The sequence below is a fragment of the Carettochelys insculpta genome, chromosome 6 (assembly GCF_033958435.1).
Source record: "Carettochelys insculpta isolate YL-2023 chromosome 6, ASM3395843v1, whole genome shotgun sequence".
NCBI lineage: Eukaryota > Metazoa > Chordata > Testudines > Carettochelyidae > Carettochelys > Carettochelys insculpta.
The window spans coordinates 71566485-71590522 of record NC_134142.1 but is presented as its reverse complement, the minus strand read 5'-3'; the positions used below and the strand labels follow the sequence as shown (position 1 = coordinate 71590522).

At 42.0% G+C, this 24038-nt stretch overlaps 1 protein-coding gene across 3 annotated transcripts in view; it reads left to right on the top strand.

Annotated features, from left to right (window-relative positions):
* Nucleotides 1-4667: 4667 nt before the first annotated feature.
* FUT8 (fucosyltransferase 8) overlaps nucleotides 4668-24038 on the top strand; it is a 228983-nt gene continuing 209612 nt past the window's right edge. For all 3 annotated transcript variants that reach the window (XM_074997231.1, XM_074997230.1, XM_074997232.1), the window contains exon 1: nucleotides 4668-4923. The gene's annotated coding sequence lies outside the window, so the exon portion shown is untranslated. The remainder of the gene's footprint in view (nucleotides 4924-24038) is intronic.

The following is a 24038-nucleotide window of genomic DNA, read 5'->3' as shown; positions in this document are numbered from 1 at the left end:
TCCTAATAATTCCTAACATACTGTTAGACATTTTAACTGGTGCTTTCATTAAGCAGAAGTTTTCAGAGTACTCCCTGCCCATGATGTCTTTCCTGAGTGACAGTAGCTAATTTAGACCTCATCATTGTTTGTATTATTGGGATTATTTTTTCCAGTATGAATTATTTTGTATTTATCAATGTTGAATTTCATCTGTAATTTTGTTGCCCAATAACCCAGTTTTGTGAGATCCTTTTGTAAATTATTGCAGTCTACTTTGCACTTGACCATACCGAATAATTCTGTATTGTCTACGAACTTTCACTTTGCTGTTTACTCTGCCTTTTTGAGATCATTAATAAATTGCACAGTACATGTCTCAGAACAGCTTCTTGGGGAACCCCACTTATCACCTCTCTTGCCATTATGAAAACTGACCATTTATTCCTACCCGTTATTTCCTATCTTTCAACCAGTTAGTGATTCACGAAAGGACCCTTCCTCTTATCCCATAGCTACTAAAGGTATGTCTATATTTACCAGGGGGCTGGCACACCACAATCAATCTTCTAGGATCTATTTTGCCATGTGTATGAAGATGCAGCAAAACTGATCTCTCTGGGCTCAGCCATCTACCCTCGCACTCCATGCTGATGTGCAGAGTAAGGTATGTCAACGTGAGCCCAAAGAGGCCTGACCTACACCAGGGAAGAAAGTAGATCCTGATATGTTGATTCTAGCTATGCAAATTTTGTGGCTAGAATTATATATTCTGGGATCAACTCTGATCCTTAGTGTAGACTAGGCCATGGTTTCCTTTGGTGAAGAGCCATGTCAAAAGTTTTCTGAAACTTCAAATAGAATGTATGGAATGGATTACTCTTACCCTCGTGCTTGCTGACGCCTTCAAATAATTGTAATAAATTAGTAAGGCACGATTTCCTTTTATAAAAGCTGTGTTGATTCTTATCCAACAACTGTGTCTGATAATTCTGGTCTATTCTTAAGTTTTTACTAATTTGTCCAGTGCTGAAGTCAGGCTCCAGGGCCTATAACTGCCAGGGTCTGCACTGGAGAACTTTTTAAAATTTGGCATTACATTAGCTACTTTCCAGTTGTCTGGAACATGGCTGATCTCAGCAATAAGATACATACTAAATTAGTTTAGACAACGCATCTGGAGAGCTATATGAAACAGGAGATTGAGCTGCACTATGTGCTAGGGTCTTACTGTTCTGAGGCTACATGGAAATATACAATAGAATTACAGATTATATACATTCTTTGCTGATCCCAGCTCTTGCCCAGTATCTTGCATTACAATGTTCAGAAATTGACTCATACTGGAATTCCCTTGTCATGTAGATATCCTTCCTGTTTCTGCCATTTAATCTCCCAACAAAAAAGTGAAGATATGCACTATGTATTGCACAATATTTGGAAAAGTGATGTGTATATCTTTCAATATGTTTTGATGCGGGGCGATTTATAATTTTTTGAATTATTAAAGTGCATTGTACTGGCTTGTTGCATTTTCTCAGGTTGTAACTGGACGTTTATCTACCTCCCTCTGCATTTCTTGGGTGATTTTAAGGCCAGGAAAGCAGAGTACACAGAATTCACTGGATTAGCAGATTGAGCAAAGCATTTCACTGATGTCTGTGCACTGCTCCTTCATGCTTTCCAGCGCTTATAATGAAGGCCCAGAAACTCGTTTACCACCACGACAGCTGCCTTGCATTTTTGAAAACTCTCCTATGGATATCTTTTAACAGACCATGGTCATGTCTACACTAGCCCAAATCTTCGAAATGGCCATGCAAATGCCATTTCAAAGATTAGTAATGAGGAGCCAAAATGCATATTCAGCATCTCATTGGCAAGCCGGTGGCTGCAGCTCTTCAAAATTGCTGCTTTTCCCTGCCATGTGGCTCTTCCAAACCAGGGCCCTTTTCGAAAGGACCCTGACAATTTGAAATCCCCTTATTCCTATCAGCAGATAGGAATAAGTGGATTTCGAAGTTCTCGGGGTCCTTTTGAAAAGGGCCCCTGTCTGGATGAGCTGCACGACAGTGAAAAGCGTCCATTTTGAACAGCCCCAGCTGCCAGCAATCTAATAAGGGGCTGAATATGCATTTCAGCATCTCATTAGTAATCTTCAAACTGGCCATTTGCATGGCCATTTCGAAGATTTGGGCTAGTGTAGACACAGCCAATGTCTCTTACCAGAGACATGAACATTTCAACTGGTCCTGCTATTTTAAGAATGTCGGTACCTTTTTGACTTGTAGGACACTGATTGGGGAATTACGTATGTTTACCAGCAAATAGTGAGAGCGTGACCCTTCTTACCACACTTCCTATTGTTGGAGCTGTGGGTTTTCGTGGTGATGGAAAAGTCACAGTTCCACAATTTCCCTTTCTGTGAATTTTCTCTCTCTGTGAATTTAATAAAGTGCTTGGATGGATGGGAGAGCCTGGGAAGGGGGCTGACTACCAAGATCCACCCCACAACAGCAGGTCCTGTCCTGTAGGCCTGAGCTTAGCTCCATACTCAAGGCACTATGACTCAATACATGGATTGTCACAAAAAATGTTGGTGGCCTCAGTGCTAGTGCATCACTAACTCTTGCTGCTGCCTGTTCTCACAATTTTCCCTACACTACTTAATGTAAGGAAAAAACAAATACATATACACATCTAAATCATTATCATTTGTCGTATTTTTGCTGAATATTAAAAATAATATATAGTTTTCTCTACTCTTTGAGACAAACACAAATAAGGTGCTTTGCACAATCTTACCTTTTTCTTGTTTCTTTTGCTTTTTTGGTTGTTTTTGAAAGACTTGCTAAAATTTCTTGTGAAAAGCGATATTAACAAACACACAAATATCACTTTCCCCAGAATTACTGAGTTTCAGCCAGCAGTAATGAGGCCTCATTTCTAGAGGGCACTGCACCTCCATTAATGCACACAGCACGAGGGTGGATGCAGGGAAAAAACTAAGGGTCTTTAAACTGGGGCAACATGACCAGCATGGACATTATCAGGGAGCGGTGCAACAAGGAGTGTAAAATCTTCGGTTGCTATATTATTGATTAACTTCTCTAGTGGAGGTAAGGCCTTAGTTCAATTTTAAAGGAAATGAAGGAGAGTAAAGGAAATTATAGAACTGATAGCTACTGCAGTGACTCCAACCCTTAAGACTTCTCAGGAAGTTGATAGTTTCATGTGTACTGGTTGAACCTCTCTAATCTGGAACTCTCATCCTGCACGATTTTAGTTAGCTGGATGACCACTTATCATAGGTGTGGCCATGTTTCCTTTGATCCAATAAAGTTGTTTTACAACCACCCCTCCTGGCTTTCAGTGTTCTGTGCCGTTATTTAGCCATAATTTACCCCAAAGGTCTTCTCAGACCCCAGTAAGCAGTGAAATTGTTGGTAATGCTGCTAGACAATATTGACCTCCCATAGTCCAGAAAATCTCTTGTCTGGAAGCACAGGATTGCTTCCCAGATTATCTTTGTTAATATTCAGATTAATTTGAGTTCTTTTTGAAAAAAGTTATATTTTTAACCACATCATCTCACGGCCATGCATGCTACAGTTTAACTGAACAGACTGCAAAAAGTATTTCCTCACATTTGTATTCAGGCCACTGACTCAATGTGATTATGGTCCCTGTGATTTGTGTGTTGTGTGAAAGGATAAATAATTCTTATCTAAACTTTTTCCATGCTGTTACTTATTTTATAAACCTCAACCACATCACCCTTCAGGTACCAAATTTGTGGATGTTCAACATATCCCAGCATCTGAAAAGCCAATTAGTTGTTTTTGTTCAAAACAGGACCCAAGAAAGACTTATTTGCTGTCATTTGCACCCTTCTAAAACTATATATTGCAGAAATTAACCTAGGACCCTAACCTAAAAAATAAATCCTGACAGAGGTCATTGGAAGTGGCTGCTGGACCACAAACTGTTGCCAAGGGTGCAACAACGCTTATCTTGGGGCAGGAAGAGAACACACCGCTTCCAGCTGGACACTAAGCCTACCTGACAAAAGTGCAGGTTTCCCCGGAGAGACCTTCCCACCCAGAGGCAAGGGGCTTCCGCCCCCGCCCCCGCCCCCCGCACTGCTCCGGCTGCCTGGGATGGTGCTGGGGCTGCCAACCTTGCAGGAGTGTCCGGGAACCGCAAGGAATTAAAGATTATTCTTTAAAGATGCCCACGTGACGAACGCTCCAGGCACAGCACCTACAAAGGCGGCGCCCTAGGTAGCAGCAGGCGCTCACCGGGCTCCACTCAAACCTGCCCCACCTGCAGCTCCGGCGGAAGCGCCTCAGCCCCGCCTCCGCCCGTTGCGACCCCATACCAGTAGCCGGGCTGAAGGCAGGTAGGCCGGCGCCTCAGACCCGCTCCCCGGAGAAGCGGAAGCGCCCCCGGGCCCCGAGTGGCGCAGTTCAGTCAAGCCGCGGCCCAGGCACGGCCTCGTGAAAGTCCGACGCCCAGCCCGCGCCGTGCCACCCGCCTCCCAACGCCGCCGCCCAGCCACGCCCCGCTCTCAGTCTGGGCCAATGGCAAGAGCGCCCCCCTGGGGCATGCGCACTGCCGGCCGTCAAAGCTCTCGTCAAAGCCTGGCTTAGTCGAATCCCTCCCCTACCCGAGAAGCCTCGTCCGCCCATTGAACGCTCGCAGGCGGCCGGTGTCTGGTGCGCGCTCCGGGTCAGCACTGAGTCCCGGGAGCGCGCGCGCCTGCTCGCTGTCTCTGCCTTTTACTCCCCCTCTCTCAGTCAATCGGAGGCTCCGTTAAGCGGCTGCAGGTTCCTGTTTCCGTCTTTTCATCGCCCCCACCCCAGCCGCGCGCTGGCGCCTCCTCGGAGCCGGCACCCGCAGCAGGAGCCGAGCCCGCGGGCGGGCGGCGGTGCTGGCCCTCGGGTAAGGGACGGGCGCTGGGACGTGGGTCGGGAGCCGAGCCGAGGCAGCTGCATCCTCCGCTCCCCATCCCACCCTGGGCCTGGGCTGTGGAGGTGCCGGCGCTGCTCGGCAAGCGCCGCCGGTGGCGCGGGGAGAGGAGAGCGCCCCCGCGCGGAGTCACGGGCCGGGCCCTGAGCCGCCAGGGGCTGCTGAACCCCTGCGAGCGGGCGGCGGGACGCGGGGCCGGAGCCCGGGTAGCTGCGTGCGAGTCCCGAGCTCCCGCAGCCCGGCGGGGAGTGCGGAGCGGGCTGCGCGGGCGGAGGCGGAGCTCCGGGGGCCGGGCTGCCGAGGGCTGCGGGGAGGGCAGCGCTGCTGTAGTGCTGCGGCCGCGGCCCCCGCGGCAAACTTCGGTCGCCCCGCCGGTGCTCCGGCCCCGCCGTCGGTCTTTGCAGGGTGAAATGACGAGCACCAAACGCTGGTGGTCGGAGTGGATCTCCTTAACGTGAAGGGCCCGGGGAGCCGGAGGAGGGGTTGCCCCACGGATCCGCTCCCAAGTCAGTTGCCGCCGGGCGCTTGCCCACACGAGGCTCTGTCGCCCCGTTCCACCTCGGATTAATTGGTAGCATTTGGAATTGTAGCCTGGACAGGGCGCTGGCGCTTGACATGGTTGTTTCTAGGGATGCTGTGATAGCTGATTGTTTATGGCAGCATCTTCTGGTTGCCCATTGCTGTCCACAAGCTCGGAAAGGGTGGGCCTTGTCTAAAAAAGCACGAATTATAAGGCCAGACCAGTAAACTGAGGTTCGGGGGAAGGAGACTACTCTAATCATACTACTTATGCTTATTTTAGCAGTCCTCTTACTTGTTGCCTTGTGTGTTCACCTAAGTGTTTGATTATATCATCTTGTTGTCTCACTATTTAGGCGACATATAGAACTTGTAGCATAGCTCTGTAGCTCTGCACTCATGTTGCAGGATTGAGCCTTACACTGCAACCTCTTTGGGAGGGAGACTGTCTCTGAGTTTGTCTACACTATGGTGGTTATTCTGGCATAGCCATGTAGGCAGAGCTTTATAGTGTTGACACAGCTTATGCCTGACAGACGGGATTTTTCTGTTGGTGTAGGAACACAACCTCCCTAAACAACATGAGCTTTGTCAAACACACTTCTGTTGAAATAGCTACATTTACATCTCTGTTATATTAACCTAACTATGGAAGGGGTATGTTTTTTTACACCCTGGGCTGATGTAGGTATCCCCAAGTAACTCTTGTGTAAACCAAGCTTATGTGTGTGCAGCACAGTGTGGAGTGGGGTAATGGCTTGCACATGCTAGGTGGTGCCACTCCAGTAAATATGTCTGGGACCATACTTATGTTCTGCTTATTTTCGAAAATACACTAGTGTTTAGTTGGCATTTTAAAGTAGCATTTTTAATACGTTTCTATCAATTTTTAGGCATTGTGTAGAGCTCAAGGCAATATTTTGATATTTCAGAATGACCATTTAGAAGTGAGATGGTTCTTGGGTTAAACAACATTTAAGTTCTTTTTGAAAATCATCCCTATCTTAAGTAGTGGAAAAACTCAAAGCTGTAAATTCTATGGGCAACTATGAAGGAACTTGATATTAGCTGTTTCCCAGTATATGGTCAATAAAGGCATATTTTACAGTCATCTTTTTACATGTATTAGAGAAAGTTCATGATCAACAATATTTATGTTGGTGGCTGCAGTTTAAGTGCCAGATTTGTGTATTTTTAATGACCTGTATTTGCTTGGATACTGCAGCTGTACGAGCTTGTATATAGCCAAAGATGAATGAGCAATTGCCCAAAATAATTTCAAACTGAAATCGTTGTACTGTGCATAGCAGCAGTGTTTTACTAAGTTCTGCCCCCTGCCCGCGCTCAAGTGCACACAACAAGCCAACCAGTCTTTCACGTCTAGAGTATAATTATTCATATTTCTGACTAAGCTTTTCAGGAATGAGGATACAGTAGGAAGCATACACTGGGATGCTCAATCGCACAAATGCGGTATTGCAGCCACAGACAATTGGAGATATGTGTATCTAACAACTTTTTTTATTGTGTTTAGAAATGTGTCTGAATAAATTAGATGAACAACTGAAAGAAAACAGTATGACAGCAAGAACAGTTGTAAAACCTTGTCTTCATGGTTACTCAAGAACAAATGAATATCAGCAAAGATATTAAGATCGAGAGGGGTTTACTAGTTCCCTTAATCATCTTTTAATTGTTTATAATTACTTTATTAAGGCTGCAGACAAATTAGTTTTTGTGCATCATGGAATTTTGTTGAAGATAAATGTTTTAGACGATTCCTGAAATACCTGTCCGATTAAGAAAAGTTTTGATCTGTTCAGATCTACTGTAGCTGTATAAATGATTGCCCTTCTTACTTGTACTTTAGACTGAAAGAATTTCAGTCTTGTTTGTAGAGTTTTGGATATTCATTTTGTGATCAGTCTTTTCATCATAACTTCAGGGATTCAGGCAAAATGATGTCTTCTCAAAGAAACAGTTGAATTTGAGCATTTAAATCTATAGTGTAGTCAGAGTTTAAAATATAAAGTAATTACAAGGTTGTTAGGCTGGTCTGGAGGGGGAGCTAGCGTCAAACCAGTATATACCTTAATTTATGCTAAATTGTTCAAAGGCATGCAGATTAATTTCCAGTTTGACCATGGAATATACCAATAATACCATAAAAACACATGCATGCTGCATGTGAATTTTTATAACGTATCTGGATTTATATATATATTTAGATCATGTACAAAAGGTGATACATATGCATTATATATGAATACATGTATGTGCTTGTGCGTATGCGTGGGCACACAGACACACACACTCCTCTGATAACGTTATTAAGGTTAGAAAGTAAAACACTCACAGGCTAGGAAATGCCAGCATTATAATTGGCTGTCCATCCTTAAATCAGATCCCTTTTGCATATACATAATGATATAAGCCTGCATGATGGGACCACATGCTGTTTTTTCCACAGGACCCTTGCCTCAAACAGTGCACAAGATGTATCTAAAGGGGATGAATTAAGTTTGAGTAGTAAAGTAAGCTTGTCTTGCAGGAATCCATCTTCGTTTGTTGCACAGTTTGAAAATGTAACAAATGTGGAAAGGGTTTGTAAGAAAAGAATGGTGGCTCACAGTTAAAGCAGATGAATGCTGTCCTGGAGAATTGGATTCTGTCCTTGCTTTTGCTTCAGAATTTCTGTGTAATGCTATGTAACTCACTTAAACCACACTTTTTTACAGGTGGCTACTAATTATGTGTTTCTCATTTTCTGAGTGCCTGACTTGAGATTCTGAGTTATGATTTGTACAAGTACTGACCAGTCACAGCTGCAGTTGGAGTTAGTGGAAACTGTGCTTTGAACATGTGGTACTAAATAATTCTAAATAACTCTAGAAAAAGTCTTGCTGGGTATCCACATTTAGTGCATATTTTTGACCATAATCTATTTGTGCCTCAGTGCTACATCTGAGAAAAAGGAGGTAATAATACTTCAAAGGAGTATTTTGAAAATAAATTTAAGTAAAGCACTCAGATGTTGTAATGATAAGCATAATAGTAAAACCTGTGAGGAATCTGATAAGTTTGTTATTAGAGCAGTGTTTGAATAGTATGCAGTAAAGAAGGTATGGGGTCACATATTGAACAGTGTGGGGAAAACAAATGTCAAATAGTTCATTAAGCAAGCACCATTCATCCCCTACGATGAATGAGGTGAGGGTTTTTGTGGACAAAATGGTACTTGATCATGTGGTTTAAAAACTGTTTCACAGTACATATACAAAAGTGGGCACAATTTAAAGTTTCATAGGCAACATTGATTCTGTCATTTCCTAACTTGAGCTTGTGACCTTAAAAATGTTTGTGTTATCTAATTTCCGAGGTTTTCAGAAAACAAATTGAAAAAACAAGAATTTCATCATGTGGTGGCATACGGACACCGACTTTGAGTCATCTGCAGAGGTGGAACTTTTAGATCAACCACCCAGACCTTTGCCACTTGTGCTAATGGAATAAATGATAGCAGCATTAGGCTGTCATCTATGTGAATTAGTGCTAGAGGGAGATGAGACATGCATTTTGCTAGTAGGCTGCAGAGCCCTTTGCTGACAGCAGAGTAATGGTGAAATGAAAGAATCTTGAATCTCATTCTGAGCTATAGAAAGGAGTGTGTTCTTGTGGGCACAAAGTCTTCCATTTATCCCACCATCCCTACCCCCGGAGGTGTGACCCCTTCTGATCTATCACTTCCATCCTGTTCCTGTCTTAGTCCTGTCTCTTCTCTACTTCGGCTCCTCACCTAACCAGCCCCAGTCTTTGTTCCTCAGGTATTCATCCCAGTCTGTCTCCTTGCCAAGAGATCTCTAGTCTCACCCCTTCAGATTCCAGACCCAGTGTCATCCTTCAGTCCAAATCTTCTTGAGGAGTCAGTTTTAGTTCACTCCCTTGTGGGATTTTGTCTAGTTGGTTTTTCTTCCCTATCCTGGTTGCTAGTTACCCATCCCATTGGGAGCCTAGTGCCAGTATTCTTCTTAGGCTCTTTGGTGAGTCTCTCTGACCTGTACCTTCTCTCCCAGTTCCTTTGACCTATCGCTTTAGCCAGACAGGCTTTGTTCTCCTACACCACAACTAGGGACGTTAATGGTTAACCTCATCCTAAATGTCCTGGCTGGAGCAGCTCCTCTCCCTGGCACTCTGCAGGTAGGGGTCGCTGTTCCCTGGAGTACTGAGGGCAGGGGCACTCCAGATGGCCCAGAGCAGCCCCAGTCACCAGCACGTTGCAGATGAGGTTGGGTTGCAGCTAGGGAGGCTGCTACAGGTTAGAGCAGCTCCTTCAGCTGCGCTTACCCCACTTTAACTGGTTAACTAGTTAAATGAGAGGATTACCCAGTTAACCAATTAAACAGGATTTTACAACCTCTTACAACTCATCTTTCCTTGTGTCAGTGGTTCTCAGTCCCATTCTGTTTGCCCAGCTAGTAATAGTCCCTCTCTCCCATCTCACTCACTGGCTCCCAGTCTTCTTCTAACACTGCTTCCTAGGCCTTACTCCTCAGTCCCAGTTCCCTACTTCCATTACTCCTCCTCCCCAACCTCATCTGGTACAGTTTGTTCCTTTTGTGCTCTCTTTGGGCAGCTTCCTCCTCCATGCTTCACTGAGGCCACTGCACAGGAAAGACATGGCTCTCTCCTTTCATTTCAGGTTCCTGGAACTGGATCTTGACCTGGATCCATCATAGCCTGCAGTCATCCAGAACTGAAATTGCTGGAGAAGTCCTGCTCAGTCCCTGGCAACCCTGGGCTGAAGCATTCTCAATGCAGATTGATTCAAGCAATTTATTTGCTAAAAATACCGTGTACTTACTGTGTGAGCTATATTTTTTTTCCCAAAAAACAATATATTTTTCCTTAGCTTTGTTCTCAAAAACAGCTGAACTGTGGGTTTTTTTTTCCTCCTAAAACATTACAGCATGGGGTGAAATGAAGTGGAAAACTTCAATCTGAGTGATTGAAGTTTGGCAAAGTTATATTCAGGTGTAAATGGTTTTATAATAAGGCCTGTTTGCTAACCCTAACAGTGGGTGGAGCTCTCAGCCTTGCTTATAATTAAGGATAAAATTATATCACAGAGGAATTCACAGATTCTGTGACTTTCAGAGACCTCAGTGACATTTTTGGCCCTTTTGATTTGATGGTGGATGTTTTTGAAAGGAGGTATATGTGTGTCTGATGGGTAACAGCTTATTTAGGCAGCATCATTTTGTATGTATAATTGGGAATATATTTTTGCAGTACTTTGCATTCAGCATCGAATTTCATCTATCATTTTGTTGCCATGTCACTTAGTTTTGTGAAATCCCTTTGTAACTCTGCAGTTGGTTTTGAATTTAACTATCTTGAGCAATTGTATATCCTCTGCAGACTTGTCACCTCATTCTTGCCCTTGTTGCAGACCATTTGTCTGCAAACCCCTGTTTGGTTCTCTCCAGTCTGCAAGTGGATGTTAATTTCTACGCTTTGTTTCCTTATCTTTTAACTGGCATTCCAGGAATATTTTCAGGATCATCTACTGGTCCTTAATTTAATTTATTGACAACCCTTTTGTTATATTAGTCACCCTGCCTATGTTTATAAACAAACTCCATACCTCACCTCATAAATTATTTGATTAGTCTTTAAAGTGTTACTTGATTGTCTAATTTTTTTCCCCACCATACCTCAGGAGTAGAGGTTTTTAGCAGCATAGAACTCATTGGCTGGGTCTGCATTTGCCCTCAACTTCAAAGGGGGCATGTTAATAAGGGCGATGGGAGGTTACTAATGAAGTGCTACAGGGAATATGCAGCACTTCATTAAGCTGATTCTCTCCTGACGCAACTTGGAAGCATCAGACTTCAAATTGCTGGCATGGGTGATGCCCGTGGGCATTTGATGCATCTGATGAAGCGGGTCTTTGCCCACGAAAGCTTGTGCTCCAAAATATCTGTTAGTCTATAAGGTGCCACAGGACTTCTTGTTGTTCCCATGTTGTTAGACTGCCTCAGGCATGGTTAAGGGTTTAAAGACTTGAGGCTAGATATTTAATAGAAATGTTGTCGTCCACGTGCTATTATTAAATTGTCAGGAGTACTTTAATTGTGATGCAAACTGCCGTCTGTTTTCAATGGATATTTACTGAACATCTCAGCACCTCCACCAGTTGGCAGGTGGGGATTCCAAGTGGGATTCCGCTCTCCGTAAGTGGTGCTTTCTTTAATAAAGCACAGTGAATTATTAAGGGATCTTCAGGTTTTGGTTTTATCTAGTTCTTTCGAACATCAGCCAACATGAAAACGTGATCTACATGGTTTATTTGCATATGTAGCATTCAAGGTAAAATGGAACACTTCACAGCTAATTACAGAACAAACGATTCTGGAAGTGTAGAATATGAAGTCTGCATTGACACTAATTACCCTCTGAGGCAAATCAGGAAAAAGTTGGTATGCGTTCACAAAATCAAAGTTGCAATTCTGTAGCATTCTGGCATTGTATATCTGTGTGGTAACCTTATAGTGCTAAGGTGAAAGAAGTTTTAGTTTCTTTTAGGGCTGTCGATTAATCACAGTACACTCACCTAATTAATTCAAAAATTAATAACAATTTTTAAAAATTATGATTTGAACAGCATTGCTTAAACAGAATACTAAATGAAATTTATTAAATATTTTGGATGTTCTTCTACATTTTCAAATGTACTGATTTCCATTATAACACAGAACAGTGTACAGCGCTCACATATTAAGTTACAAATATTTGCTCTGTAAAAATTATTGTAAGAAATAGTGTTTTTCAGTTCACCTCACACAAGTATGTAGTGTAATCTCTTAATCATGAAAGTGCCATTTAAAAGTTCAGGATTTTTTTAATTATATAACTGCACTCAAAACCAAAAAAAATGTAAAACTTTAGTGTCTTCAAACCTGCTTAATACTACTACTTGTTCAGCCATTTGCTAGAACAAGCAAGTTAGTTTACGTTATTAGGAGATAATGCTGCCTACTTCTTATTTATAGTGTCACCTGAAAGTGAGAATAGATGTTCACATGGCACAGATTCCTGTGCCCTTTCATGCTCCAGTCACCATTCTTGGGACTTGCTTTCATACCGATGGAGCTTGTTTAATTTGTGACTGAACTCCTTGGTGGAGAATTGTATGTCCATAGCTCTAGTTTACTTGCATTCTGCCATATATGTCGTGTTATATTATGTCTGATGATGACATGTTTGCTTTAAGAGCAATTTAAATCTCTTTAATTCTGTAGTGCTGGGAAACAGCATGCCATGTTATAGAATTTTTTGGTCTAAGGAGGGCTTATGGGGTCTGGGCATGATTGAGATGGGAGTATGTCCCTTACCTCTGGGCTGAGCAAATGTTTTATGTTAGTCCTCACTCTTTATCCTTGTAATTAGCAGCCCTCCCAACCGCAATCTGTCTAAGGTAATCCAAACCAATGGAAATTTTGATTATGTTCATATGAAAACAACCTTTTTAGCATGTGTAAGAAAATAAGTATGTTGAATGTAAAAACATTATTATTAATCGGTATATAAATGTGAATGCACATGCAAAAAAAACCCAGTAACATGTTTCAACATTTTTAGTGAAATGGATGAGGCTGAGACCCAGCAGCCCACTTTGTACATCCCTGCTTTACCTGGTGCCCCACTCCTGGGGGGCATATGTGGCTCTGCACCATGCCGCTTCCAGGCACTGCACCCTCTCACCTCCTGTGAAGCTGCTGCCGCACTGCGATTCTCCCAGGTGGGAGGAAGGGGAGCAGCAGCATGCAAATTAGCTTCTCCCAGTGCCAGGCCCCAACCACAGGTGTTGCCAGATTTGTGATATTCAGAAAAGAGAGGTTTAAGTGCATTTTCAACAAAATGGAAAGCAGTTAGCAATGTGAGATTTCTAAAAATAGCTACAGCGCTTTACCCAATGTTTAAGAATCTGAAGTTCCTTCCAAAAATTTTGAAGGAATGAAATGTGGAACATGCTATCGGAAGTCTTAAAAGAGCCACACTCTGGTTTGGAAACTACCGAAACCAAACCCTGTAAAAAGAACATCAGTCTTCTACTGGTGGCATCTGATTCAGATGATGAAAATGAACCTGGGTCAGACTGTATTGTTTTGGATCGTTGTCAAGGAGAACCCATCATCTTCATAAATGCCTGTCCAAAAAAAAAAAAAAGGTGGTTCAATACAGTACTCGTATTAGAAGAATCGAAAACTACTATTTCTTTTATTTTTACAATGCAAATATTTGTAATAAACTAAATATAAAATGACCACTGTATACTTTGATTGATTTCAATTTATTGTAAATGTAAAATACATCCAAAATATTTAAATAAATGTCATTCTGTTATTTTTAAACAGCATGATTAATCACAATTTTTAATTGCTTGATATTCCTAATTACTTTTAGTTTGAGAGAGTTTTAATAATGAAGAATGGTGCTCTAATAGCTTTTACTTTGTGGATTTAATAGTTTTTTTTTTTAAAAGTTTGGAATGAGACTGTATACTTCTTTGACAGATGATTCTGATTAGTTTGGTTAGTTACAATTTTTGCTCCCCAAGCTATGTCCGCTAAACTTTGATAACTATAATCTGTTTTATAAATGTATTAATAAAACTTAGTGCAGTTCCAGCTGCTTCCTGATATCTTTTTAGTGTAATTGAATTACTTGAATTAAACTTTCTCATAATTTAGTTAGAATTCATATAATAACAAATCAATTTTATGATGAAAACAGTGGTTATGTTTAGACTTCTTCAAATCTGAAGACTTTTTGATATGTGGTGTTTTGTATATGTATACATTTGTATTCAGGCATAGAAAGAAGTTTTATGAGCAATTTTATGTTCTTTACACGACACACTGTCAACCTGTGGAACTTCTTGCTAGAGTATGTTGTGAAGACTTTAATAGGGTTCAAAAAAGAGCTAGATAAACACATGGTGGATAGGTACATCAATAGCTATTAGCCAGGATTGATAGAAATGTTGTTCCTTACCCTAGTCTCTGTCAGAAACTGGGAATGGGCAAATGGGGATGGATCACTTGGGCTGTGGCCACACTTGGCCAGACCTTCGAAGTGGCTATGCTAATGGCCAAATCAAAGAATATTCAGCACCTCATTAGCATTTGCACGCTGCCAGTTATGGTGCTTTGAAAGTGCCGCTTTCGAACATGCACGGGTACCCGGGGGGTCCTTTTCAAAAGGACCCTGCACATTTTGAAATCAGCTGCACAGAGCCACACGTGTTGGAAAGCGGTGCTGTGGCTGGCAGTGTGTGAATGCTAATGAGGTGCTGAATATTCAATTCAGCACCTCATTAGTATTCTTCGATTTGGCCATTAGCATGGCCATTTTCAAAGGTTTGGCCAAGTGTGGCCACAGACTTGGTGATTACCTGGTGTGTTCATTCCCTCTGGGGCATTCTGTCATTGGCTACTGTCAAAAGACAAGATACTGGTCTAGCTGGACCTTTGGTCTGTCATAGTATGGCTGTTCTTATGTTCTTAAATCAATATATGAGTTGCATGTAGGAGGCGAGTATGAGAAGGTTAGTTTTTTAACCTCCATAATTACTAACTGTTCTCTGGAAAATGATGTAAAATTCAGAGCACAAGTCTTAATAATTTCATCATTGTCAACAACCGTGGCTCAGCACTGATTGGTGTCTGATGCCTCTGTCACTATTTCTTTCCGCCATTCCCCATCCAGTGCAGAGTGGCTTAGTTTCTATAGACTAGCTCTGCACCAATCTACTATATCATCTACCCATTCTTGGGGCGGGGGTGTATGTGTGTGTCTGCCTCTCCTATATGAACCATCTGTTATGCCCAATATCAGGGTCTTGACTTTTCGTTTGTTGTTCATTTTGCAGATATGCCCGAATAGCTGTAACTTCCATTGTATAACTCTCTGCAGAAGGTTCCCTTTGGGCTGCATCTTCCTATATAATTCCTCATTGATGACCTTCTGCATCCATCCTGTTCCCAGGATCTTTCTATAACAACACGTCTTGAATGCCAGTATTCTTTACGCAATAAATATGCATCTGCTGCTCTGAAAAGAATGGCTCAACTCTATACAAAATGTAGCAGTTCATGATATCTTTGGTGAGCTGTGACCTGTTAGAAAAGCAGGTAGTCGTATATGCTTCTACTTACAGAGCTAGCCAATAAAGCAGTTAATTAAATTGGTGCCTTAATTTATGACAGCTTTCCTCCTTATACTTGGTGTGTGCAACATTGCTTTTGTTGATCAAAAAAAGTGACTTGTTGCAAAAATATGAAGTATTAAAACTGACACAGGCCTTGGAGGTCTTTTTACACCTCTCCTATCATTCATGTTGACATCGCCACAAGCAAGGAACATACTTGAAAAATCATTGAGACAAGTAATTCAGTGCAGACAGAGCTTTTGATAAACTCAGCAGTGCTTTGAGAGAGCCCAAGAAATTCAGGGTCATAACTGAACATTTATGGCCAGTTCTAGGTTATGTGATATTAAGTAGTAAAATAAAAAATGTTAAAGATTTTTTTCTTAATTTTTGCTTAATGTGTAGCAATGCAAACCGTACACTAATTCACATAATAAATTAGACAGTACTCTGAGGTAAACTGTTCAATAGTTGCCAAAACTAGCTTCAGTAGAGCAACGTGTCCGCAACTGTATGGTGGACATGTTATTACACAACTATCCATAGTGAAAATATTATCCCAGTTCTCCCCAGTAATTAGGGTGATTGGGATTTACAGCATTTCAGGTGAAAGTTCCAATAGTCTTCCTCAACACTAACTAACCTAAATTATTGCTAGCTGAAAGTTTTGTCACTTCACAGTTCATGCACTTGATATGTTCAAGGAGTTCTGATAAGTTAGAGAAGCATAATTTTCCCTTGTCAAGTTAGTTGTCTCTTCTGTATTGTGATCAATGTGGTTTTAAAATCCTTTCAAATCATTGTCTCGGTTTATCTGGTCCTGACGTAAAGCTTACTGGTCTGTAATTTCTAGGATTATCTGTAGGACCTCTTTAAAAAAAGAGATAAAACATTAGCCTGCAATATTCTTCCAGACCTCCTGTATAGTAGCAAGTTTACTGAAGGAATGCCACCAACCAATGACTGTCATCTGCTTTACTCTCAAATATCTTCAAAAATTCTGAAGAAATACTGTCTGGTTCTTATTTGTTGCACTTTTAGTTTATGAGGTTGTTCCACCATCCTCCTTTTATTTAAAAAAACAAAAAACAAAAAAAACCCCAGAAAAACCCAAAAACTTAAATGCCTGAATCAAGTTCATCTTTATTTGAAGAGGACTTCTGGATTAATATAACGCTTTGGTGTTATTACGTCAGCGTCCCTCTCTGGGCACATGGGTTATCCACTTTGTTCTGCAGTCTTCATTGTTTTTGCCCTTCAGCCAAGGAAAAAGGTCACCCCTTTTTCAAGTGGAAAAGCCCAAAATAAAAATGTAACATCTAGATTCAGGCATTTTTTTTTCCTTGTGATGCAGGATTGCCCTCTTGGGCTAAACAATGTTTCGTCTTCCTTGGGTTACATGGTGTGGTTTTTTTTTAACCTTTGACTCATGGGTTAGAAGGTGGCATTCCTCTTATCTCCTCTGGAAGTGGAAGCTCAGGACTCCTGAACAAGGATGTAAAACAGCAACTGAGCCTGCATCCCAACCCCATACTGTATTGTCTCAGCCTTTCTTTCTTCCACCATATCCCCCTGTGTCCTTTCACAGTCTCTTCTCACAGGCCTTTTAAACAGCTCTATTATTGGGGTCAGAGTTTCCTATGCTCTGCAAAGAGCTGTTCTCCAAATTCCATCTCTCCTTATCTTTCAGTGCCACAACCTGCTTTCTCTAGATGTCTTTGAGCTTCTCCTGGCATCTGTACATCATCTCACCCAACCTCCTTCTCTATCCTTCTAAGCTAAGAACGGTACTTACATAATTCTGGCACAGTCACATAGCTCTTGGGTCACCTGACCATCTGGGACTACATCTCCCATCTGTCCCTTTTGGGGAAAGATCTCTTAGAATTCCTCTCCTGAAAAGGCAATAAGAAACGATGGGTGGATATATTCTTTAGGGAGCCTGCATACCCTGGTATTTATCTCTACCGCATGCTCACTGGTGAAGATTCTCTGCTGTTTCTTTTCTTCTTTAATTGATTTTTTTTATTTGCTGGTGGAAGTAAAATAATTAATGTTTCATTTGTATTGCAATGGAGCTGATACATATTGGCTGCTTGGTAAACTAGATGGGAGCAAATAATAAACATTTCAATGCAACCAAACATAACATCATGCATCTAGGAACAAAAATGCAGGCCATACTTACAGGTTGGAGGTACTATCCTGGGAAATACTGATTGAGAGGACATGTGGGTTGTATTGGCCAATCAGGCGAACATAATCTCCTGGTGGGTACTGTGGCTAAAAGGCTAAAAAGATCCTTGGATGTGTAAAAAGGGTAATATTGAAAGAGGCAGGACTGCCCCTGCACTCACTGTGGGAAAGTGGAGCAATGTGGTCAGGGGAGTAGCATGAGCTGGGACCATGTTGTTTTGTTCCTTTGCTGCTGCCAGTGAGGTTGGGGGGTGAGCGGGGGGAGAGGAGGGAGCAGACACTGGTGTAAGCACCAGGACCCTGCTAATTCTCCTGGCTGCTGACTGACCTCTTGTACCTCCCACCCCTGGTGTTTGAGGGGGCAAGTACCCCTTGTGCCCTCCCCCATTGTCTCTGCCTCTTCTCCTACCTCAGCCCTGGTAGTTCCCTGAGCCACATCACTCAGGGGCATGGAGTGAGTGAAAAGGCGGGTGGGATAGAGAAGAGGAGGAGAAAGGATGGCGCAGGGGCAAGGAGGGCATGTCCCTGTCCTTCCCAGGGCTGGGGTGAGGGTTGCATGGTTGGTGGCTCTTCCTCCCTTCCCTGCACCCCTTCACTGGTTGCCTCTGAGTACAAGTTACATTACCTATGTATTTTGCATTAGTGCAACCACTCCTGGAATATTATCCTGGGTCTGGTGTCCGTAATTTTAGAAGGCCTTTAATAAATTGGAGGGGAACAATGACAATAAGAAAAGGGTAGGAAACTGTTCTTTATAATGGTAGAATCAAGAAGTTCAGTCTACTTGTATTTTGTTATCGAAGAGAAAGTTAAAGGGTAACTTCATCAATGTGTATGAATGGGAATATGGGAACGTAGATCTGATGAGAGAAGTTTCTTCAGTCTATTAGACAAAGGTATAACAAGATCCAGTGACTGGAGTATGCTAGACTAATTCAGACCAAAAATTCAACTTCCAGTTTTTAACACTTGCGTAATTATCCATTAGAACAATATATGTAGATTCTCCCTCAGTGCCAATTTTAAAACTTCATATGTTTTTCTAAAAATATATGCTTTAGTTCATACAGGCAATTATGTGGTCTATGTTGTGCAAGAGGTCAGATTAAATTATTACAATTGTCCCTCACTCAAATATTCCAGTTGGGATCAAAACTCCTGATTTTGTTAGGACACTGTATGGGCTCAGAGGTCTATCTGTGTGGATCCAATTTCACAACTGGAGCCATGATCTGTAAGTGTATGGTGACTGGGCTTTCAAGTCGATTATGTTGTTTACAATTACCCCCATTTAAAAAAAATTAAATATTTACATATAGCAGGAATAATAATGGACAGAATTCCAAATGTAAAATATTTTTCTTTACAGTATAATAGGTTGCTAGATGTTCAAAATGTTTCTTGTAATGTCTCACAATCCCGTTAATGTTTTCTTAGTTCATCTGAAATGAAGCTCTCAAATTTAAGCTCTAGTCGAGCAGTTGAAATCCTCTGAACTATAATGCTATACCGTCTAAGTGGGAATCTGGGGACAGATTTAGGAGTAGAGTTCCATCCTTGAAAATATTACTAGTGTAACTTCTTTGATGAATGTCTGAATAAATCTACTTTCATTGCAGAAGATGGGATCATTTTGCTTATGAAGATTTTTTTCACTCCACAGAGGCTAAAGCAGACCTTAACCAAAAGGTGGCCGTCAAGGTCACATTGAGGCACATTGGAGGGACAGTGCGGACAAACTTGTAAAGTAACTGCCAATATGTATCCCCCTTCCCTTCCCACCATGGAGTCAGAACCCCAGGCTACCCCTCCCTTCCTACTCCTCCTGAGGAGATGCTGGGACTGGGAACTGCCTCCTTGTCCTACCCCTTCCACTGGAGGAAATGCTCAGGCCAGGCAGCGCAGCTCTCCCCACATCCCAGACCACCAAATTCATGAGTGGCCCTAGTAAGGCCCCTCCAGGCCTTCCAGTTCCTTATTCTGAGTCCCCTAGCCTGTGTCCCACCCCACTCTCTGCCCTGATTCCCGCCCCAAGCCCCAGCGCATATCCAACTCCCTACCCTGCACCACCATCCCCTGATCTGAGCCACTCAACCTCTTCCTGTGCACTGCCCACTCCAGCAACGTCTATCCTGCCCCCACAACCCTCCTAGCTGCTTCCCTAACTCCTGCTCCCCCAACCCCTGCCCTGAGCCCCTCCCTAACACCAGAGCCTGTGCTCTGAATCCTCCCAAGTCCTGTCATGACTCCTGAGGCCCTCCCCCACATCCAGTCTCCTGCGCTATGCAGTCATTTCAATACAGTATACACATTTTCCATTTAATTTCCAAAACACTCCCAAACCCAGCTATTAGTACAGCACTGGGCACATCTGCTATATTTAGACATTTGATTATCTTCTGTTTGATATTCAAAGTGCATTGACCTGCCAAACAAACACCCTCCCCCCCCGCAAAAAAAAAAAAAAAAAAAAAAAAAAAAAAAACCCGGGACCCTAGCCAGTTCTTTTCAATATTACCATTTGAAGTTTAATCTAGCGAATGAGAGGCATCCACACGATCCATTTCTGTAGCACCAAAAATTATTTTTTTCCTGCAAAGTATGTTAAATATATGTAATCAGAGATTTCACTCAATTTAAACGAATCACTAGAAACATCATGTTAGAGATGTTATAATCACTCTAATATGGTAACACTGTGCTAAATAAGTCTGGTGACTGTGGTGCAGTTTCTCAGCAGTTGAACACCTGGGACGGGTTGTGGTCAGCTGATTCTGTCTGTTGGACTTTAAAATAGCTGTGTAGATGCTTGGGCTGGATTTCATACTCTGTGCCCCTGTGAGAGGGGAAGGTCTGAGAACCTGGACTCCAGCTCAAATTTGCATGCCCTAACACTGCAATTAAACAGCAGCAACTCCTGAGTCAGCAGACATGGACCAGTTGTTGGTGTTTAATTGTACTATAGAGAGAGGATACATTCCTGTATGATGTCCATTCAAGCAAAAGTTCATTGTTATGGTTATTATGTTTCTGGTTTTTAAATAGCAAGGGTTAATAAGCTTCTTAATTCTTTCATAATTAAATAGTTAAAAAAATGAATAAAGTGTCAGGAAGAAAAAAGGAAACAGATTGCCTAATGGGAAGTCAAGATGAAGGGTAAGTGAGCATGCAGAACTGTTTTAGGAAGAAAAACCTTTGTATACTCAAAGGGCCAATTAGAGGAGTACTTTTGAGTTTTTTATTATAGAGGTTATGACTCCAAGAGAAAGTGAGTCGCAACAAGATTCTTCAATTCTGTAGCACTTTATGAGATGTAGAGATAAACGGTATACTGCAAGTGACCATTACTTGGATATTCAGTACTGCATAAGCTATGCAAAATAGGTGCGTAGTGTGCCTAGACATGAAGATATTTTCTGGGGTGCTGAATTACACTCTTTTTTCTATATGTCTCTTTTTGGCGGTGAGAAGGTTCCATAATCATGAATGCTGAAATTTTGTATCAGACACCTTCAGGTGAGAGATGTCTGAAGATGAAACTGGAGTCTCCAAATATGAGGTCTAGGACTAGTGTTCTATTGAGAAGGAAGTCATAAGAGCTGTTGGAAGGTGGGTGAATGCTGGAATTTTTGCCAGTGTTCTGTCCTTGAACCTTGCATAGGGATTTTCCTTCACGTCAGCCTCTTTGTTAAAAGATGTCTGAAACTTGGTTGCACTTCTGTCTAAATTCTAGAAGGGATCAAAAATTTTGTTTTTCTTCACAGTTTTCTGGCTACTGAATGGAGGAAGCATCTTCATTATACTGCTCTTCTTGCTGCAAAAAAGAGAGTCAGGTCTTTGCCATGACACATCTCCTTTAGATTGCATTTTGGATCATGTTTTCCTCACATACAACTCTTGCAGATGTTCATAGCTTTTCCTGGCAGCTGAAATTAACATGGTCTGTGAAGGCTGTAAAGCTGTTCAGCTGTCTTTAATTGGCCACACTAAAGTTGATCAGAGTCTTGTTAATTTCATTTTAGTGCTGTCTAATAAAGCAATGAATGGAAGTAGAGGAATCAGACTATAGACTCTGAAAGAAGATACTGTATTGATTTGTAGTTGGTTTTATTTAGGATTTTTTTTTTAAATTAGAACTTTGGTACCACAGAAATTCATAGTGTGGGTGTCTCATTTGCCTGATTTAAATTGAAGATAAATAGCATAAAGTCTAATTTTCAAGTTCTAGATACACACTTCTTTGAGTGGATGTGTGGAGAAAGGTTTCTGTGTAGGCTATAATGTAACAAAATGTCTATATGGCATGAAATTTGGTGTTCTTTCACACCTGCCAAAATGAGGTATTTTAATGTTTTGTTACTGAGGGTTCATAGTAGTTCTGTGTGATGGTTTTCTCTGAAACTCTGTCTCCCCAAAATTCCTTAAGAGGGGGAAGCAAAGTGGGATTTAACATTGCACTGGTAGTGGCAGCAACTAGTAAGATGTGTAATTTTATTGTTTTTTGTTTTGTTTCCCTTGATGGGAACTCAGAATGAGAGCTCAAATACTTCAGTTTTAACATAATCCCTTTTGGTCTAAAATTTATAAACAATTGATATTATGTTAACAAAAATTTAAAACTAAAAGGAGGTTCTTAGGTTTAGTGACCTTACTTTCTTTTCTTGATTTTGTTTTGTTTTGTTTTACCATAGGTATTCTATGTGACTTAAATTTTGTCGTCCTTTCTTTCATTGTAGGAGACAAAGGATTGGTAATGGTAGAATCTGTGATTTTTGTGTGTGTGTGAGCGAGTGAGAGAGAGAGAGAGAGAGAATGAATTAAGAAGTTTCTCATTAGTCCAGTAGTGTCCAAAAGGAATGTAAGGGATTGGCACTTGCACCTTCCCCCCCAAATTACTGATGGAAGCCACCCCAGGTTGAAGCCATGCTGGGGTCAGAGGAGACACTTCTGCTGCTGCCACCATGCACTTGTCCCACCCTGTAATGGGGCACATGTGCGGAGTGGCCGGGGGGACCCCACATGTGTGGCTTTCCTGAGCCACGCTGCGCTACATGTGGTGAATGGGGAACACATAGGACACCACTGCTTTAGTGATTGTAGGGATCAGAGTTTATTGTTCTTCAATTATTAGTCCACGTTGCTTGTTCACACCGTGATTCTCTCTCCTCCAGACTGTTTGTAATATCCTTCTCCTGGTCTTGATGATGTGTAAGCTGCTGCCTTTTTCCCTTAACTCTCCTTGTCAAATTCATTGACTGGTTACTTCCTTATCAAACAATTGGTTCTTGCTTTTAGGAGTACTGTAGAGCTTCACCAGTTCTACATTTCAGCCATAGTTTCTGTTATGCCTCCTCTCTGCCTGTAATTTGCCAGCTATTCTCACATTTATATACTTGCTTTATGGTTTTCTTTTTGATCTTGCTTCTGTGCCTAGACAAACCTTCCTGTCCCTGTTTTAGAATTTCTTCATTCTCCACCTCTAAATTGCTCCGTTTAAAACCTTCTTCTTTTGGCTGATTTTCTAAAAATGTTCACTACTCCTGTACTATGGATATGATCTTGATAAGAAGAAGACAAGTAACATCAGTACAGCAGTGCCAAACTTTCCAAGGAACAGATAATGACTCAGACCACAGTCAAGATGAAACTTAAGGGAAAGTAGGAGAACAGTTTAAGAAAAGAAAAGATGTGGCTAGGCAAGGAAGAAGTAGGAAATACCTTCAGAGCAGCACTCGAAGAGAAGATCAGGCCCTCAGGCTTTGGGAGATTTGCATTCAACATCAAAGTCTCCTGAAAGCATATTATCTACCGGGGGCCAGCAACTCCCTGGCGGACCATTCCAGCAGGTCTTTCGTGGACCATGAGTGGTCACTACATTCGGATCTGCTGTATTTAATTTTCCAGAAGTGGGGACGTCCCTGAGTAGACTTATTTGTCTCCCATCTCAATGTGAAGTGCTGATTCTGATATGAACAGAATGTCTGGAGCCCGGGCTCCTGGGCAGATGTATTCAGCATTCACTCGTCAGGCTCTCTGCTTTACACCTTCCCTCGGGTGCCACTCATCCACCAGGCCCTACTCAAAATTCGGTCAGACCAGCTATCTGTCATCCTCGTGGCCCCAGTGTGGGCTCAGCAGCACTGGTACTTGACCCTCTTGG